At 50.2% G+C, this 21,578-nt stretch overlaps 1 protein-coding gene across 1 annotated transcript in view; it reads right to left on the bottom strand.

The window, feature by feature from the left end:
• The window catches only part of ADAM17 (ADAM metallopeptidase domain 17), a 214,795-nt gene extending 193,799 nt beyond the window's left edge, over positions 1 to 20,996 (bottom strand). Inside the window, exon 1 of the mRNA XM_063915438.1 lies at positions 20,793 to 20,996. The gene's annotated coding sequence lies outside the window, so the exon portion shown is untranslated. The remainder of the gene's footprint in view (positions 1 to 20,792) is intronic.
• Positions 20,997 to 21,578: the final 582 nt, after the last annotated feature.

Raw genomic sequence — 21,578 nt, 5'->3', positions numbered from 1 at the left:
CCCGTTCCTAGCCTGCTGCTGCCCGTGGAGACGCTCTTGGAAAACCCGGTTCAGTAAGACCCTTTGGGCACGGACGACCCCGGGTCTCTTGCCTCGTCCTCCAAGCTACAGTCCGCAGATTCTTGCTTCCAGCCAAGTCCTCGAACCACCATTCACAGTCCTCAGCTCGTTATCTCCAGCTTCATCTTTCAAGCCACAGTCTACAGTTCTCAGTCTCCAGTCACGACCCAAACTACCGTCCACAGTTCTCAGCTCCTCTACCGCAGTTTCATCTCATAAGTCGCAGTCCACGGTTCTTGTCTTCATCCTCGTTTTACTCTCACCCACAGTTCCACAGTTCTTTGTCTACGACCACGTTCTCAAGTCACCGTTCATCAACCTCAGTTTTCTACCTCTGCTCTGTACATAATAAATACTTTCCATTGACTCTCAAACTCCGCCTACATCCTTCATTGCTCCGTATCCCATGCAAAGGAACTATATCCAACCCCCTCATTTTGTTCTTCCCCAGCCTGCTACCTCCTTGGGCAAGTCTCAACTGCCGGATCCCCAAACTTTGCTAGACGTGACAGTAAGCACTGGCCCAATGGATTCGACGGGTGATCAGGCCTCAGGAGGAGATTCAACCGCAGATATCTGGTCTCGCTTAAGTAAGCAGGAGGCCACACAATCTCAAATTGTGCAGTTCATGCAGAGTATGTCCGAAAGTCTCGATTCTCTCTGTGTTGCCATGACGGCTCCTCAAGTTCCTACAGCTGCTCCCACATTAGCACCTCCGGTTCCGCTTCCTCCTGTGCCAGGCCCACTTCCACGGTTGCATTTGCCATCTCCCAGTAAATTCGATGGGAATCCAAAGCAATGCCGTGGGTTTCTTAACCAGTGTGAAATCCAGTTCGAACTACAGTCGGCCAGTTTCCCATCAGCACGAACCAAGGTAGCCTATATCATTTCTTTACTTACTGGGCAAGCGTTGGAATGGGTGTCACCATTGTGGAAGAGGTCGGATCAAATCCTGTCTAACTACTCGGAGTTTGTAGCCGCCTTTCGAAGAATCTTCGACAAACCGGGCAGGACTTCTGCTGCCTCATTGGAGATCCTGCGCCTGCGTCAGGACACGCGTACGTACGTACGTACGGTCAGTCAGTACGTGATCCAGTTTCGTACTCTCTCCTCTGAACTGAACTGGAATGAGGAGGCTCTCATCGGAGCTTTCTGGAGCGGTCTCTCCGAGAAGATCAAAGATGACCTCGCGACTCAGGACGTACCTGATAAGTTGGATAAGTTAATTTCCCTATGCAATAAATTAGACTTAAGATACAGAGAACGCTGTATGGAGAAATCACGGTCAGATCGTCCCAGGCCTCGAGTCGTTCCTCCACCAACACCATCAACTCCAACTACTGAGGAACCCATGCAGATCAATCGTTCCCGTCTTTCCAACGAGGAACGTCAGAGACGGCGACAAGAGAACTTATGCCTGTACTGTGGTGCATCTGATCATTTTGTTAAATCTTGTAGCCAACGTCCGGGAAACGCCCGCTCCTAGCTTGTGCCGGAGAGGTCAAGCTAGGAGAATACTCAGAATTACTTGCCAAGAAAGAGTCAGTCTTGTTAACCCACCTGGAGCTTCCTTCTTCCTCTCTTCTCATCCCTGCACTACTCGACTCCGGAGCCGCCGAAAGTTTTATTACATCAGCTCTGGTCAAACGATCTGGGATACAAACGGTCCGTTTGGATCGTACCATCTCAATTACTGCTGTGGATGGAAGTCATATTCCTGAGGGAATTATCACTCTTCGTACAATTCCTCTTAAGATGAAGGTTGGAGCTCTTCATTCGGAAAACATCTCTTTCCTAGTAATTCCCAAAGCCTCTCATGAACTGATCCTAGGATTTCCATGGTTAAGTAGACACAATCCCCACATAGATTGGCAAACCATGGATGTTCTTTCCTGGGGACGAAACTGCTTCCAGAACTGTTTGCCCTCTGTAAGACCTCTCTGCTCTTCTAGTCCTTCCAGCCTCCCTGCAGAATACCAGGCCTTCCAAGATGTTTTTAGTAAGCATGGGGCGGACACCTTGCCTCCGCATCGCACTTGGGATTGTCCCATTGATCTGGTACCCGGCAAGACTCCACCCCGAGGTCGAATCTACCCGCTCTCACTCCCTGAGACTCAGGCCATGTCGGAGTATATCCGGGAGAACTTGGAAAAAGGGTTCATTAGGTCATCCACCTCTCCGGGTGGGGCGGGGTTTTTCTTTGTCAAAAAGAAGTATGGGGGTCTGCGGCCCTGTATTGACTATAGAGGTCTCAATGACATTACAATTAAGAACAGATATCCATTACCTCTAATTCCAGAACTCTTCGACCGTGTTAAAGGAGCTACTGTATTCACTAAGCTGGACTTACGGGGAGCCTACAACCTTATACGTATTCGCCCAGGCGACGAATGGAAGACGGCTTTTAATACCCACAATGGCCACTACGAATATCTGGTAATGCCTTTCGGCCTATGTAACGCCCCAGCCGTCTTTCAAGAATTCGTTAATGAAATCTTCAGAGATCTCCTCTATGACTGCTTGGTGGTTTACTTGGATGACATCCTCATTTTTTCTAGGGATCTGAAGACCCATCGAGAACAAGTCAAAGAAGTTCTAACTCGTTTACGGAGGAATCAACTATTTTGTAAGCTCGAGAAGTGCACCTTCGAAGTACCCACGATTCCATTCCTCGGTTACATCCTTTCAGGGCAGAAATTGCAGATGGATCCCGCTAAAGTCCAAGCGATTCAGGATTGGTCGCTTCCAGCTTCCCTTAAGGGAGTTCAATGTTTCCTGGGGTTCGCTAACTTCTACCGAAGATTCATTCAGAATTATTCCTCTGTCATAGCCCCCATAACAGCATTAACCAGGAAAGGAGCCGATCCAGCCAAATGGTCTCCAGAGGCTTTAGAAGCCTTTTCATCGTTAAAGAAGGCCTTCATGACCGCTCCTGTTCTTCGACAACCTGATCTCAGTCGTCCGTTCCTGGTGGAAGTCGATGCCTCCACGGTAGGAGTGGGAGCAGTTTTATCTCAGCTCTTCGAGGACAAGAAAGTCCATCCTTGTGCGTTCTTCTCACGAAGATTCTCCCCCGCTGAGCAGAATTACGCTATTGGGGAACAAGAATTACTAGCAATTAAGTTAGCCTTTGAGGAGTGGAGGTATTTGTTGGAGGGAGCTCAGCATCCAATCTCGGTAACCACGGATCATAAGAACCTCCTGTATCTACAGTCAGCCCAATGTCTGAATCCACGTCAAGCAAGATGGGCACTCTTCTTTACCCGTTTCAACTTTAAACTTAGTTACCGCCCAGGGTCCCTCAACAAAAAGGCAGATGCATTATCTCGTTCCTTGAGTTCTGAAGAAACCTCTGACCGTTCAAAAGAACAATACATCTTAGACTCCACCTCTTTTTCATCAACCAATGCCTCTCCACTTCCTCCTCCAGGAAAGATCTTCGTTGCTCCAAATCTTCGCAAGAGACTGCTTACATGGGCTCACTCCTCCTCCTTCATGGGCCATGCGGGTGGTCATAAAACGCTCAAATTCATTCAGCGCTCCTACTGGTGGCCTCATCTCAGGACTGATGTACAGGAATTCGTGGCTGCCTGTCCAAAGTGTGCTCAGCATAAAAGTCCTAAAGGTCCTCCAGCCGGGTTACTTCATCCGCTACCTGTGCCGCAAAGACCATGGACACATATTTCTATGGACTTTATTACTGATTTGCCTGTGTCTGGCGGACGGAACACCGTATGGGTCATAGATGATCGATTTTCTAAAATGGCACACTTTGTTCCCCTGGCCAGTCTTCCATCAGCATCCCAGCTGGCAAAATTATTCATAGCAGAGATTTTTCGTCTCCATGGATTACCGCAGGAAATCGTATCTGATAGAGGTCCCCAGTTTGTGGCCAAGTTTTGGAGATCCCTATGTTCTGCTCTTGGCGTGAAATTGAATTTCTCCTCAGGATATCATCCTCAAACGGATGGTCAAATAGAAAGAGTGAACCAGGACCTGGAGACATTTCTGCGTTTATTCATGTCCTCCTCTCAGGACGACTGGCTGGACTTCCTCCCATTTGCAGAATTTGCCCATAACAATCTTTATCACTCTGCCACAAAATCTTCTCCATTTTTCATTAATTATGGTTATCATCCGAAAGTTCCTGACTTCCAACTTCTGCCTACACTCGAGGTTCCTGCTGCAGAGTCAACACTCAGACAATTTACTGAAACCTGGAAACAAATTCACAAGGCCTTGCTCAAGACATCCAAGAAGTATAAGACCTACGCAGATCTAAAGCGAAAAGCGGTACTAAGTCTTAAAGTGGGAGATCGGGTTTGGGTTTCCACACGTAACCTAAGATTGAAGGTTCCTACTAAGAAGTTTGCTCCCAGGTTTATTGGGCCCTACCCAATTGAAAGAGTTTTGAATCCTGTGGCTTACAAGGTGAAGTTACCTCCACATTTAAGAATCCCTAACGCTTTTCATATTTCTCTCTTAAAACCGTTGGTACTCAATCGATTCAGAGCTGCTCTACCTAAATCACCCAAGATCCAGTCAACACAAGGTGACGAATTTGAGATTCATAAGATCATCTTACCGGAACGCTGGGGCCGTGGGGCGGGCTTCACGGGCGGGCGGGCAGCGGCGGTGGAGGGCTGCGGCGCTGGGTTCAAGGGTACAGGCAGCGGTAATGGCATTGAGGGGGTCCGCTCGTGGCGGCGGGACACCGCTGCAGCAGCTCGCTCTCGCTAAGCCGTTGCCTAGGAGACCAGGGGCAGTGAGCAGCATGTTGTCAGAAAAGGTCTGCATTACTGGGCGCCGCCATGTTGGAGACCAAGTTTCTGACATAATTCCTGTTCCTAGTTTTCCAGCCAATCCAGGGAGACTTCTTCCTATAAAAGGGGGCTGGTTTAGGACAGGGATGCCAGTGCTTCAAGTTACAACCCTGTTGTAGGTGCTTTAGCCTGTGCTCCCAGGATTCCTGCTGTATTCTGGTACTTCTAACCCTGCTTTGCCAGTTCTCAGTTGCTGCTGCAGTTTTCCCGTTCCTAGCCTGCTGCTGCCCGTGGAGACGCTCTTGGAAAACCCGGTTCAGTAAGACCCTTTGGGCACGGACAACCCCGGGTCTCTTGCCTCGTCCTCCAAGCCACAGTCCGCAGATTCTTGCTTCCAGCCAAGTCCTCGAACCACCATTCACAGTCCTCAGCTCGTTATCTCCAGCTTCATCTTTCAAGCCACAGTCTACAGTTCTCAGTCTCCAGTCACGACCCAAACTACCGTCCACAGTTCTCAGCTCCTCTACCGCAGTTTCATCTCATAAGTCGCAGTCCACGGTTCTTGTCTTCAGCCTCGTTTTACTCTCACCCACAGTTCCACAGTTCTTTGTCTACGACCACGTTCTCAAGTCACAGTTCATCAACCTCAGTTTTCTACCTCTGCTCTGTACATAATAAATACTTTCCATTGACTCTCAAACTCCGCCTACATCCTTCATTGCTCCGTATCCCATGCAAAGGAACTATATCCAACCCCCTCATTTTGTTCTTCCCCAGCCTGCTACCTCCTTGGGAAAGTCTCAACTGCCGGATCCCCAAACTTTGCTAGACGTGACATCTGTGAGCTGCTGGCATGCCCCCTGTCCCTCTTGTCTCCGTGAAGAGACTCTGTGTGCATGCGCATCTATTCAGTGAGTGACACAGCCTCCCAACTGCCCCCCTCCCCCACCGTGGGACACTGCTGCCTGCAGGTCAGACAGTGGGACAATCCCCCCAAAAAGTGACTGTCCCGTGAAAATCTGGACAGTTGGGAGGTATGCTGTACTGCACGGCCTATCAGAAGATATTGTGTGTGACCCAGTACAGTTTAATGAAGGACAGAATGAGGGATCGTTCCGTAGTTCATTAAATTGTTTTAGTGTGTACAGGCAATGACAGAATGAGGGATCGTTCCGTAGTTCATTAAATTGTTTTAGTGTGTACCGGCAATACGATATGTCGGCATCGTTCTGATGTGTACCTGGTATAAAGTACCTGCCAATAAGCTCGTGACATTTTTCAAACACAACCAGTGATATGGCATTTAGTAGCTGATTTGTTGGTACTTTATCACTCTCCAAGGCTTAATATATCTCCCCCTCAGTGTGTAATCTTCGAAGACTGTCTTCTATACAGTCGGATTAACCAAGCTCCAGAATGCCTATGAGCAGGGCCGCAACTGGGGTGGGGGGGGGGAGCTGTGCAAAGGGAGGCATGTGCCGTATTTGAAGAGGTGATCACTCTGTGGACCCGTTCTGTAAGGCCACATCTTCACCCCCCGGCCACGGGATAACTGAATAATGCTGGGAGCTCTCCTAATTCTTCCTACCCTGGTGTCGCCTGTCAGAATTCAGAGCACTGCTACAGAGACCTCACGCACTGGGAGTGTCCAGTCGGGACACAGCAGTATAGGTGTCCACAGCAATTTCTTACCATGTCTCATCCAGGTGACACCAGGGAAGGAAGATTTAGGAGAGCGCCCGGTGGTTGCAGCTCCGCAGCCACTACATGGGAACGGCCAGTGGCGTAACTAGGGGCCTGCAGCCCCTGCAAGCGCTTGAGAGCTCGCAGGGCTGCGGGGCGCCCTAGCCGCCACTGATTTCTGCTGGGAAGGAGGGGCACGGAGGGCACAGCGCGCGCATATCCTGTGTGTCCCTCCTGGGTCTCCGGCGGCAGCGGCGTGTCTGTTAAATTAAGTGCCTGCCATATTTGGCACTGGGGGAGGGCATATTTGGCGCTGGGGGGAGCATATTTGGCACTGGGGGCATATGTGTATCTGGCACTGTGGGGGAATATCTGGCACTGGGGCATATGTGGCACTGGGAGCACAGCCCTAGCAACAAGCATTACCCCCTGGTTACAAGCACAACACCCAGCTCATTAAATCCCTGGCAACAAGCATTACCCCCTAGCAACGAGTATGACACCCAGTGCATGAAACCCCTGGCTAAGAATATTACCACCTGGCAACAAGCTTGAAACCCAGCAGATGATACCTCTGGCAACAAGCATAACACCTACCGCATAAAACCCCTGGCAACGAGCATGACACTCTGAGCATGAAAACCCCTGGCACCGTGCATGGAACCAAGAGCATAAAACCCCTGGCAACGAGCAGGTAATTTAAAAGTAATTAGAAGCCTTACTGTAGGACTTAATGTGTAATGGGCATTGCGGTGTGTGGCATAGAGTATAACGGACATTCCGGTATGCGTCACAGGCATTACGGCGTGTGGTATACTATATCACGGGCATTGTGGTATGTGGTATAATGTCTCAGGGTCATTGCAGTGTGTGGCATAATGTATCACGGACATTGTGGTATGTGGCATAATGTATCACGGACATTGCGGTGTGTGTCATAATGTGTCACAGGCATTGTATGTGCTATAATGTATAATGGGCATTGCGATTCCTGTCATAATGTGTCACAGGCATTATAGTGTGTGGCATTATGTCTAAGGGCCATTGCAGTATGTGGCATAATGTATACTGGGCATTACTATAAGGAGGAAAAATGACAAATAATGTAAGGGGCATGAATCAGGATTATTTTTTTCCTGTGGTGGCCAACGTCTGGGCGTGCAGGTTGCAAAACTGAGGTATAAGGTAGTCTTTTCCTGCAATGCCACGCCCCTATATGCAAAGCCACACCCATTTCAGCAAGGCCACACCCCTATTTGCAATGCTCGTGCCTTCTGCGTGCACAGATTAATCGCCAATTATTGGGGGGGGGGGGGGGGGGCGCCAGAGAATGTTTTGGCTTGGGGGAGACAAATTTCTAGTTATGCCACTGGGAACGGCTTACCCCGTTTGTAACCTGGCAGCCGCTGAACCGGTGTTTGTGGAGATCCCTCACCGTGTGTCATCCAAGCAACACCGCTCTAGGAGGATACGAAAAGCACCCGGTGCCAACAGCGCTGCAGCCTCAATAGGGAAACCGAGTACCCCGACAGTTAATAAGCAGCCACTGTATCGTAATAAGGGCTCCACATCAGCATCACAGACCGGACCGCGGATACGTGGGAAGAAGTAGAACAGACCCCAATATAACAGCTTACTGGTAAAGCTGAAAGAACACTTTAATTGTGCTTGGTGGGTGTCTGTATATATTATATGTGCGGATGTCTTTATATTATATTTATATTATATGGTAGGTTTCACTGTACATTATAGGGGTGGTGTGTATATTTATTATATGGACTCAGTTGTCTCTGTATATTATATGGTGGGTGTCTCTGTATGTTATATGGTGGGTGTCTCTGTATGTTATATGGTGGTGTTTCTGTATATTATGTGGTGGTGTTTCTGTATATTATATGGTGGTACCAATGTGAGTCACCAACGCTCTACTCAGCTCAGCATACTTCCCACATAGTGCAGTGGTGGAAATCTTAAGCATCAGGAATTGCATTAAATCCACTCCACTCTCCACTGATCTCCTGTGGGTGCATATTAATCACTTTATTAATTAATGTCTTGCCAATTTCCAATATTAATACAGGTTGAGTATCCCTTATCCAAAATGCTTGGGACCAGAGGTATTTTGGATATCGGATTTTTCCGTATTTCGGAGTAATTGCATACCATAATGAGATATCATGGTGATGGGACCTAAATCTAAGCACAGAATGCATTTATGTTACATATACACCTTATACACACAGCCTGAAGATCATTTTAGCCAATATTTTTATAACTTTGTGCATTAAACAAAGTGTGTGTACATTCACACAATTCATTTATGTTTCATATACACCTTATACACACAGCCTGAAGGTCATTTAATACAATATTTTTTAATAACTTTGTGTATTAAACAAAGTTTGTGTACATTGAGCCATCAAAAAACAAAGGTTTCACTATCTCACTCAAAAAAGTCCGTATTTCGGAATATTCCGTATTTCGGAATATTTGGATATGGGATACTCAACCTGTATTACATTAAGTAAAATAAGAATTTACTTACCGATAATTCTATTTCTCGTAGTCTGTAGTGGATGCTGGGAACTCCGTAAGGACCATGGGGAATAGCGGCTCCGCAGGAGACTGGGCACAAAAGTAAAAGCTTTAGGACTACCTGGTGTGCACTGGCTCCTCCCCCTATGACCCTCCTCCAAGCCTCAGTTAGGATACTGTGCCCGGACGAGCGTACACAATAAGGAAGGATTTTGAATCCCGGGTAAGACTCATACCAGCCACACCAATCACACCGTATAACTTGTGATCTGAACCCAGTTAACAGTATGATAACACAGGAGCCTCTAGAAAAGATGGCTCACTACAACAATAACCCGATTTAGTTAACAATAACTATGTACAAGTATTGCAGACAATCCGCACTTGGGATGGGCACCCAGCATCCACTACGGACTACGAGAAATAGAATTATCTGTAAGTAAATTCTTATTTTCTCTGACGTCCTAGTGGATGCTGGGAACTCCGTAAGGACCATGGGGATTATACCAAAGCTCCCAAACGGGCGGGAGAGTGCGGATGACTCTGCAGCACCGAATGAGAGAACTCCAGGTCCTCCTCAGCCAGGGTATCAAATTTGTAGAATTTAGCAAACGTGTTTGCCCCTGACCAAGTAGCTGCTCGGCAAAGTTGTAAAGCCGAGACCCCTCGGGCAGCCGCCCAAGATGAGCCCACTTTCCGTGTGGAATGGGCTTTTACAGATTTTGGCTGTGGCAGGCCTGCCACAGAATGTGCAAGCTGAATTGTACTACAAATCCAACGAGCAATAGTCTGCTTAGAAGCAGGAGCACCCAGCTTGTTGGGTGCATACAATATAAACAGCGAGTCAGATTTCCTGACTCCAGCCGTCCTGGAAACATATATTTTCAGGGCCCTGACTACATCCAGTAACTTGGAATCCTCCAAGTCCCCAGTAGCCGCAGGCACCACAATAGGTTGGTTTAGGTGAAAAGCTGAAACCACCTTAGGGAGAAATTGAGGGCGAGTCCTCAATTCCGCCCTATCCGAATGAAAAATCAGGTAAGGGCTTTTATAGGATAAAGCCGCCAATTCTGATACGCGCCTGGCTGAAGCCAGGGCCAACAGCATTACCACTTTCTTTCCATGTGAGATATTTTAAATCCACTGTGGCAAGTGGTTCGAACCAATGTGATTTTAGGAATCCCAAAACCACATTGAGATCCCAGGGTGCCACTGGAGGCACAAAGGGAGGCTGTATATGCAGTACCCCCTTTACAAAAGTCTGGACTTCAGGAACTGAAGCCAATTCTTTCTGGAAGAAAATCGACAAGGCCGAAATTTGAACCTCAATGGATCCTAATTTTAGGCCCATGGACAATCCTGTTTGCAGGAAATGCAGGAAACGACCTAGTTGAAATTCCTCTGTCGGGGCCTTCCTGGCCTCGCACCACGCAACATATTTCCTCCAAATACGGTGATAATGTTGTGCAGTTACCAGGGCCGGCTCCGGGGCTTGTGGCGCCCCGGGCGGCTTTAGGGGGCGTGGCTTTGTACAGGGGGCGTGGTCATTTACGCCCCCTGTACAGCTGAATTGATGTGCGGTGCGCGATGACGTCATCGCGCATCGCACAGCAAAGGTCCTCTCCACGAAGGGAAACTAGACGTGTAGCGTCTAGTTCCCTTCGTGGAGAGGACCTTTGCTGTGCGTTGCGCGATGACGTCATCGCGCACCGCACAGTAAAGGACCTCTCCAGGAAGGGAAACTAGACGCGTACGCGTCTAGTTTCCCTTCCCAGCGGTAGCGGCCGGGGGCGGCGGGCAGCGGGCAGCAGGGGGCACACACCAGTAGCGGATCTTGCCCTGGTGCGGCGCCCTCCGGAGGGCGCCCCGCGCCCTCCGGAAGGCGGCGCCCCGGGCAAAAGTACTGCTTGCCCGTGGCAAGATCCGCTACTGGCAGTTACATCCTTCCTGGCTTTGATCAGGGTAGGGATGACTTCATCTGGAATGCCTTTTTCCTTCAGGATCCGGCGTTCAACCGCCATGCCGTCAAACGCAGCCGCGGTAAGTCTTGGAACAGACAGGGTCCCTGCTGGAGCAGGTCCCTTCTTAGAGGTAGAGGCCACGGATCCTCCGTGAGCATCTCTTGAAGTTCCGGGAACCAAGTCCTTCTTGGCCAATCCGGAGCCACGAGTATAGCTCTTACTCCTCTCCGTCTTATAATCCTCAGTACCTTTGGTATGAGAGGCAGAGGAGGGAACACATACACTGACTGGTACACCCACGGTGTTACCAGAGCGTCCACCGCTATTGCCTGAGGGTCCCTTGACCTGGCGCAATACCTGTCTAGTTTTTTGTTGAGGCGGGACGCCATCATGTCCACCTTTTGGTTTTTCCCAACGGTTTACAATCACTTGGAAGACTTCTGGATGAAGTCCCCACTCTCCCGGGTGGAGATCGTGTCTGCTGAGAAAATCTGCTTCCCAGTTGTCCACTCCGGGAATGAACACTGCTGACAGTGCTATCACATGATTTTCTGCCCAGCGAAGAATCCTTGCAGCTTCTGCCATCGCTCTCCTGCTTCTTGTGCCGCCCTGTCTGTTTACGTGGGCGACTGCCGTGATGTTGTCCGACTGGATCAACACCGGCTGACCCTGAAGCAGAGGCCTTGCTTGACTTAGGGCATTGTAAATGGCCCTTAGTTCCAGGATATTTATGTGAAATGACGTTTCCATGCTTGACCACAAGCCCTGGAAATTTCTTCCCTGTGTGACTGCTCCCCAGCCTCTCAGGCTGGCATCCGTGGTCACCAGGACCCAGTCCTGAATGCCGAATCTGCGGCCCTCTAGAAGATGAGCACTCTGCAACCACCACAGGAGAGACACCCTTGTCCTTGGAGACAGGGTTATCCGCTGATGCATCTGAAGATGCGATCCGGACCATTTGTCCAGCAGATCCCACTGAAAAGTTCTTGCGTGGAATCTGCCGAATGGAATCGCTTCGTAAGAAGCCACCATTTTTCCCAGGACCCTTGTGCATTGATGCACTGACACTTGGCCTGGTTTTAGGAGGTTCCTGACTAGCTCGGATAACTCCCTGGCTTACTCCTCCGGGAGAAACACCTTTTTCTGGACTGTGTCCAGAATCATCCCTAGGAACAGCAGACGTGTCGTCGGAATCAGCTGCGATTTTGGAATATTTAGAATCCACCCGTGCTGTTGTAGTACTACTTGAGATAGTGCTACTCCGACCTCTAACTGTTCCCTGGACCTTGCCCTTATCAGGAGATCATCCAAGTAAGGGATAATTAAGACGTCTTTTCTTCGAAGAAGAATCATCATTTCGGCCATTACCTTGGTAAAGACCCGGGGTGCCGTGGACAATCCAAACGGCAGCGTCTGAAACTGATAGTGACAGTTCTGTACCACAAACCTGAGGTACCCTTGGTGAGAAGGGCAAATTGGGACATGGAGGTAAGCATCCTTGATGTCCAGAGACACCATATAGTCCCCTTCTTCCAGGTTCGCTATCACTGCTCTGAGTGACTCCATCTTGAATTTGAACCTTTGTATGTAAGTGTTCAAGGATTTCAGATTTAAAATAGGTCTCACCGAGCCGTCCGGCTTCGGTACCACAAACAGCGTGGAATAATACCCCTTTCCCTGTTGTAGGAGGGGTACCTTGATTATCACCTGCTGGGAATACAGCTTGTGAATGGCTTCCAATACCGCCTCCCTGTCGGAGGGAGACGTTGGTAAAGCAGACTTCAGGAACCGGCGAGGGGGAGACGTCTCGAATTCCAATTTGTACCCCTGAGATACTACCTGCAGGATCCAGGGGTCCACTTGCGAGTGAGCCCACTGCGCGCTGAAATTCTTGAGACGGCCCCCCACCGTACCTGAGTCCGCTTGTAAGGCCCCAGCGTCATGCTGAGGACTTGGCAGAAGCGGAGGAGGGCTTCTGTTCCTGGGAAGAGGCTGCCTGCTGCAGTCTTTTTCCCCTTCCTCTGCCCCGGGGCAGAAATGAGTGCCTTTTGCCCGCTTGCCCTTATGGGGACGAAAGGACTGAGCCTGAAAAGACGGTGTCTTTTTCTGCTGAGAGGTGACCTGGGGTAAAAAGGTGGATTTCCCAGCCGTTGCCGTGGCCACCAGGTCCGATAGACCGACCCCAAATAACTCCTCCCCTTTATACGGCAATACTTCCATATGCCGTTTGGAATCCGCATCACCTGACCACTGTCGCGTCCATAACCCTCTTCTGGCAGAAATGGACAGCGCACTTACTCTTGATGCCAGAGTGCAAATATCCCTCTGTGCATCTCGCATATATAGAAATGCATCCTTTAAATGCTCTATAGTCAATAATATACTGTCCCTGTCCAGGGTATCAATATTTTCAGTCAGGGAATCCGACCAAGCCACCCCCGCACTGCACATCCAGGCTGAGGCGATTGCTGGTCGCAGTGTAACAGCAGTATGTGTGTATATACTTTTTAGGATATTTTCCAGCTTCCTATCAGCTGGCTCCTTGAGGGCGGCCGTATCAGGAGACGGTAACGCCACTTGTTTTGATAAACGTGTGAGCGCCTTATCCACCCTAGGGGGTGTTTCCCAACGCGCCCTAACCTCTGGCGGGAAAGGGTATAATGCCAATAATTTTTTAGAAATTAGCAGTTTTTTATCGGGGGAAACCCACGCTTCATCACACACCTCATTTAATTCATCTGATTCAGGAAAAACTACGGGTAGTTTTTTCACACCCCACATAATACCCTTTTTTGTGGTACTTGTAGTATCAGAAATGTTCAAAACCTCCTTCATTGCCGTGATCATGTAACGTGTGGCCCTACTGGAAATCACGTTTGTTTCCTCACCGTCGACACTGGAGTCAGTGTCCGTGTCTGGGTCTGTGTCGACCATCTGAGGTAACGGGCGCTTTAGAGCCCCTGACGGTGTTTGAGACGCCTGGACAGGTACTAACTGATTTGCCGGCTGTCTCATGTCGTCAACAGTCTTTTGTAAAGTGCTGACGCTATCACGTAATTCCTTCCATAAGACCATCCAGTCAGGTGTCGACTCCCTAGGGGGTGACATCACTAGTACAGGCAATTGCTCCGCCTCCATACCATTTTCCTCCTCATACATGTCGACACAAATGTACCGACACACAGCACACACACAGGGAATGCTCTGATAGAGGACAGGACCCCACTAGCCCTTTGGGGAGACAGAGGGAGAGTTTGCCAGCACACACCAGAGCGCTATATATATATATATAGGGATAACCTTATATAAGTGTTTTTCCCTTATATAGCTGCTGTATTGATTAATCTGCCAAATTAGTGCCCCCCCTCTCTTGTTTTACCCTGTTTCTGTAGTGCAGGACTGCAGGGGAGAGTCAGGGAGACGTCCTTCCAGCGGAGCTGTGAGGGAAAATGGCGCTTGTGTGCTGAGGAGATAGGCTCCTCCCCCTTCTCGGCGGCCTTTCTCCCGCTTTTTTTAAGGAAAACTGGCAGGGGTTAAATGCATCCATATAGCCCAGGAGCTATATGTGATGTATTTTTCGCCATCTAAGGTGTTTTTATTGCGTCTCAGGGCGCCCCCCCCCCAGCGCCCTGCACCCTCAGTGACCGGAGTGTGAAGTGTGCTGAGAGCAATGGCGCACAGCTGCGGTGCTGTGCGCTACCTTATTGAAGACAGGACGTCTTCTGCCGCCGATTTCCCGGACCTCTTCTGTCTTCTGGCTCTGTAAGGGGGCCGGCGGCGCGGCTCTGGGACCCATCCATGGCTGGGCCTGTGATCGGTCCCTCTGGAGCTAATGTCCAGTAGCCTAAGAAGCCCAATCCACTATGCACGCAGGTGAGTTCGCTTCTTCTCCCCTTAGTCCCTCGGTGCAGTGAACCTGTTGCCAGCAGGACTCACTGAAAATAAAAAACCTATACTTAAACTTTTTCACTAAGCAGCTCAGGAGAGCCACCTAGTGTGCACCCTTCTCGTTCGGGCACAAAAATCTTACTGAGGCTTGGAGGAGGGTCATAGGGGGAGGAGCCAGTGCACACCAGGTAGTCCTAAAGCTTTTACTTTTGTGCCCAGTCTCCTGCGGAGCCGCTATTCCCCATGGTCCTTACGGAGTTCCCAGCATCCACTAGGACGTCAGAGAAATTGTGTTTATATGTCATCCTTAGGTTTAATTGTGGGATGAGGGACACGATGTGCTTCTGTTTGTGCACATATTTTATGATTGACAGCCACCAGCACTGGTTTTGCCTATTACATTGACCATAAATAATATTATTTGGTCCTGGACCACCAACCCAGGGCACCCATGCAAGTGTCCTGAGGCACCCCAGGGTGCCACGGCACACAGTTTGAGAACCACTGACATAAGATATATCTTAAGATCTGTAAGTGGCCACATCCAGCATGCTGTCATTGGCGATAGCTTCTGAGCTTCCCTGCAGCAGGGAAGATCAGAAGCTCCGGCCAACGGCCAGTGGGACCGCGCATCGTGATCGTTCACAGAGCCTGAACGATCTGCACTATTATGAACGATTTGTAGCTCCGATCCGTCAGAAATGGTCAAATCGTTCAGAATATCACTTTTCTTAGTGACTGACCTGTGTTAAATAAGATGCATTCACATAAAGGTTTCTTTAATAATGCATACAGTCGACCACCATCGGCTTATCTACACCAGGCTTACCTTTATGATAAGCCCTATGTGCGCTGAAAGGTTTCTTTTCCGGTCTCTGTATGTGACAGAGACCGGAAAAGAAACCTTTCAGCGCACATAGGGCTTATCATAAAGGTAAGCCTGGTGTAGATAAGCCGATGGTGGTCGACTGTATGCAGTATTAAAGAAACCTTTATGTGAATGCATCTTATTTAACACAGGTCAGTCACTAAGAAAAGTGACTTTGGAAGTTTGCGAAAGCACCAGTATAAGCTAATGGACATATTGTATATTGTGTTCTTTGTTTGAGGAACAGGAATACATACGGATCAAGAATCTGTATATAGCATCGCTGGGAGATCGCCTCTTTCTGTTTCTATTGTATCTATAGAGGAGTGGTGCTCCTTTTTGGGGATCTGCCGAGCTGAAGCTAGGGCGCAAGTTACCTTTCAATCTACTTTTTTTCTTCGTTCAGAATATCGTCTAGTGCAGGGGTGGCCAAACAGTCGATCGCGATCGACTGGTCGATCGCAGACATGCGACCAGTCGATCGCGATCCGCTGCCCATCCACCCGAAGCCGCGCCTCTCCTGCCTGCCGTCTTGCCCCTCAGTCTGGTCTCCGGCAGTGACGGAGGAGTGTATAGCTCAAGTCAGGCGCCAGTTCATTAGCCAAACAGAGCTCGCGAACCGGCGCCTGATTTGAGACATACACGCTGCCGTCACCGCCTGAGACCAGACTGAGGGGCAGGACGGCAGGCAGGAGTAGCGCGCGCTGCGCTCTCCACACAGCACGGTGAGCACTATGGGGGCATATCTGGCAATGTTGGGCATATGTGGCACTGTGGGGGCATATCTGACACTGCGGGCACAGTGGCGACATATGTGGCAATGTGGGGCATATGTGGCACTGTGGGGTCATATCTGGCACTGTGGGGGCATATCTGGCACTGCGGGCACATGGCACTGTGAGGTCATATCTAATCTGGCACTGTGGGGGCATATCTGGCACTGTGGGGCATATCTGGCACTGGGGGCATATCTGGAACTGAGGCCACATGGCATTGTGGGGGTATATCTGTAATCTGGCACTGTGTGGGCATATCTGGCACTGTAGGGGCATATCTGGCACTATGGGGGCATATCTGGCACTGTAGGGGCATATCTGGCACTATGGGGGCATATCTGTAATCTGGCACTGTGGGGGCATATCTAGCAGTGTGGGCACATGACACTGTGGGGGCATATCTGTATCTGGCACTGTGGGGGCATATCTGGCACTGTGGGGGCATATCTGGAACTGCGGCCACATGGCACTGTGGGGGTATATCTGTAATCTGGCACTGTGGGGGCTTATCTGGCACTATGGGGGCATATCTGGCACTGCGGGCACATGGCACTGTGGGGGCATATCTGTAATCTGGCACTGTTGGGGCATATCTAGCAGTGTGGGCACATGGCACTGTGGGGGCATATCTGTATCTGGCACTGTGGGGGCATATCTGGCACTGTGGGCACATGGCACTGTGGGGGTATATATGTAATCTGGCACTGTGGGGGCATATCTGGCACTATGGGGGCATATCTGGCACTGCGGGCACATGGCACTGTGGGGGCATATCTGTAATCTGGCACTGTTGGGGCATATCTAGCAGTGTGGGCACATGGCACTGTGGGGGCATATCTGTATCTGGCACTGTGGGGGCATATGTGTTTGAGGTTTTTACCTGTGGGGGCCAATGTGTTATTTCGTGCGAGACAGTCATTACACTCTGTGCAGCAAGGCTACGTCCCTTTTTTTGTTAAACCACGCCCACTTTTTGTTATCCTACGCCCACTTTTTTGTTATTCCACGCCTCTTTTTTGCACGCGCGCCGCAGGCGCGCGCTATTATTCCTCCTAGGTAGCTCACAAAAGCCAGTCAGCTTCTGTCTTCCATTTTACAGGCTGTGTTTGAAAAAAATAACAGGAGCTGATTGGTTACTTATCACTCACAATTATATCTCTATCCAAGCTTTGATAAATACCACCCTTTGTCTGAAGATATTCATTGTGTGACCTGAGGTTTAGTAGAGACAGATGTGGACAATCCCAATTGGATCGGACCTCATAAAAATGATAATTTGCTAATTTCTCCACAGGGTATATAAACATTTTCCCTGGACAGGTGGACAGGCCTTTAGTGGGGCAGTGTAGATGCTAATGTGTGGGAGTAATATTTTACCATCTGTGAATTCTAGTGGGTCAAAAAATAATCCAATACTTTTAAATCTATAATGTTCCTCCTATTCCTTCCAGTGGCATAACTTTCCCATTAAAACATCAGTTATAACCTTGTGCACATTTTCATGCAAAACAAAATGTCACTTTTAGGTTATTAATAAACTTAATTCTGGAAATAACATGATTATAATGCTAATAATGAGACCTGGTATATGCCGGTCACCTCAGTCTGCCCACTGCTCCTCCCATCCAGGACCGGATTGTCAGCATTGTGGTAGAGGCAGCCAGTTAGGGCCAAGGAGGCCCATCACTCACCGCCAAAATAGTTTCCAGCCATATGGCTAATTGCCAAATGAGCGCTGGGAACCGTGGGAGGGGCGGGTGTGGCTGATCAACCAAAAAATTGCATTTGTACCATAGTGATCGGTGTCTGCATATGAGGGGGTGGTGTGGGTGCTGCAAGAGCCGATGAGCATATTTCCCCCAACCCTGGAAGTGCCCCCATCCAGGACCTACAACTGGCAGCATTCTGCAGCATGATGACCCTGGTCTCTGTTTCCATAGTGGGCACAGCTCTTACTCTGCACATGCGGCCCTCCTTATGCTAAGCTTCTCCTCCACTAGGTGCTCAGTGACTATCTCAGCTTCCCCCCCACTTTCAGGCCCCAATGTGTGAGTCACCATGTCCCTCACCCCAGGCCCCAGTGTGTGTGTGTGTCACCATGCCCCCCCAGGCCACAGTGTCTGTGTCTCCATGTCCCTCCCACAAGGCCCCAGTGTGCATGCCACCATGCCTCCCCCAGTGTGTGTGTGTCTCCACGCCCCCCCCCCCCCCCATGCGTTTGTCAGCATGCCCCCCCAGGTTCCAGTGTGTGTGTAACCATGTCCATCCCCCCAGGTTACAGTATAGGATAACATCATGCAGCCCCCAGGCCCAAGTGTTATATGTTACCATGTCCGTCCGCCCCCAGTGTGTGACACCATGCCCCCAACCCAAGCTCCAGTGGTTATGTTTATATGACCCCCCTCCTGCAATATGTAGATTAGCATGGCCATCTAGCCCAATATATATATTGCATCTGAAACTCCTTATCTGTAAATCCGCGCTGCCAGTAGCTGCCACTCTCTACTCTTGCGCGTACCCCGCGTAACGGGCCAGCCGGCCCTGCTAGCACCCCTCCTGCCCAGTGCCCATTACAGAGGGACAATTACTGGGGCGTTCTCCGTATATCATATAACACAGGGGTGGCCAGACTTTTGGAGTCGGTGATCTACTTTGAAAGCTGAAAAGCTTTTGTGATCTACTCATGCAGGACATCTTTGCGCGCCGCAGGCGCACGCCACAAAAAGGGGTGTGGTATAACGAAAAGGGGGCGTGGTATAAAAAGGGGCGTATCCTTGCTGCACTGGGTGTTATGACTGTCTCACACGAAATCACTTATTGGCCCACCACAGGTAAAAACCTCAAACACATATGCCCACAGTGCCAGATACACATATGCCCCCACAGTACCAGATATGTCCCCACCATGCCAGATACACATATGCCCCCACAGTGCCAGATATGTCCCCACAGTGCCATGTGCCCACAGTGCCAGATATGCCCCCAGTGCCATGTGCCACATATGCTCCCACAGTGCCACATATGCCCCCACAGTGCCATGTGCCCACAGTGCCAGCTATGACCCCACAGTGCCACATATGCCCCCACAGTGCCAGATATGCCCCTACAGTGCCATGTGCCCACAGTGCCAGATATGACCCCACAGTGCCACATATGCCCCCACAGTGCCACATATGCCCAAAGTACCACATATGACCCCACAGTGCCATATGTGCCCCAACAGTGCCATGTGCCAACAGTGCCACATATGCCCCTACAGTGCCAGATACACATATGCCCCCAGTGCCAGATATGCCTCCAGTGCCACATATGCTCCCACAGTGCCAGATATGCCCCCACAGTGCCACATATGCCCCCACAGTGCCACATATGCCCACAGTACCACATATGACCCCACAGTGCCATATGTGCCCCCACAGTGCCACATATGCCCCCACAGTGTTAGATATACCCCCACAGTACCACATATGACCCCACAGTGCCATGTGCCCACAGTGCCAGATATACTTACTTTAGCTGGCTGGATCCCCGCTGGCGGTCTCGCTGTCTCCCCGCTGGCTGGATCCTGCTCCCGCTTCCTGCCGCTGCTGCTGTCCTGCTGCCACTGGCGCTGACTGGATCAACCCAGATCCAGCAGGCGCACAGGCTCCTCACATCGCGTTCCCAATCGAGCATTGCGCGGGTGCGCGGCTGACGTCATGACGTCACCCGCGCAATGCATCATTGGGAACGCTCCGGGCAGAGGCAGCAGGTTACACTTGGATCGCGATCTACCGGTAGATCGCGATCGACGTTTTGGCCGCCTATGGGTGGTCTTCAGTATGCCAGCGGTCGGGCTCCCGGCGACCAGCATACCGGCGCCGGGAGCCCGACAGCCGGCATACCGACACTTATTCTCCCTCATGGGGGTCCACGATCCCCCTGGAGGGAGAATAAAATAGTGTGGCGCGCGTAGCGTGGCGAGCCCGCAAGGGGCTCGTTTGCGCTCGCCACACTGTCGGTAAGCCGGCGGCCGGCCTCCCGGCGCCGGTATGCTGGTCGCCGGGAGGCCGGCCGCCGGCAGATCGTAGTGAACCCTCTGATATAACATGACTATAATGAGTAAATAAAATACCATTCTGCCTCATTTGCATAAACAGATATTCTGCCCGTTACAGAAAAGCTGGGTGTGTGACGGAGAATGCCCCAGGCACTGGGCAGGAGGGGCGCTAGGAGCTGCCTCTGTGTCACCCTAACAGGGATCTTTCCGGACAGATACCTGGTGTGTAAGAACAACAACTTGACGAGCGAGTGTAGAACCACAGCCCGGACTTGTCAATGCTGGTTACCCGCCCCCGATGCTCCAGCAGCTGCAGGTCCATGACTGGGAGACCCCGAAATCCAGGAGTGAGAGGCCGGGCATGGGATGCGTGAGTGTTCCTGGAAGGGGGAGGTCGGCGGACGACACATGGCCACCCACACACACAATCTGTTTGGATGCAGAGCTGCGAGCTGCGAATGTGTGACTGCAGGAGCTGGCGGTATGCAGCATGGGCTGGGAGCGTGGTCTAGGCTGCTGGTGCCCTCCTCGCTGTGGCGCCTTACTCTTGCGTGTACCCCGCGTAACAGGCGGGCCGGCTCTGGGTGCATGCCACAGCTCCTAATGTATGAGTTGGTACAGACTATAGAGGATTATTATATACAGTGTGTCCGAAAGGTTACTGTGCACAGAAGGCACATACTCTCTGTTCAACCGTCAACATCACTCTTGTGCCTAGATGAGTAGTCACTAACACATGTGCCTCCATCGACTATACTACACACAGTGTAGGGTGCCACATAACAGGGGCCAGACACAGCACGTTGCTGCATTTTTACATCATTACATTCAGTGCACAGTAACTTTTTGGACACCCGTAGATGTTCCCAATATGTCAGACAATTAAAATTCACATTCTTAATGCATTTCTACTTTTCCATTCTAACCAGGCCTCCAATTTTCCAAAATCCTGAAATATGATGAAAAGGTTCTTCTTTTTTGATAACTTAATAATCACTAGGTTTT

Source organism: Pseudophryne corroboree, chromosome 4 (assembly GCF_028390025.1).
Source record: "Pseudophryne corroboree isolate aPseCor3 chromosome 4, aPseCor3.hap2, whole genome shotgun sequence".
NCBI classification, from domain to species: Eukaryota; Metazoa; Chordata; class Amphibia; order Anura; family Myobatrachidae; genus Pseudophryne; species Pseudophryne corroboree.
The sequence above is the reverse complement of the archived record's forward strand: the minus strand, read 5'-3'. Positions and strand labels throughout refer to the sequence as shown.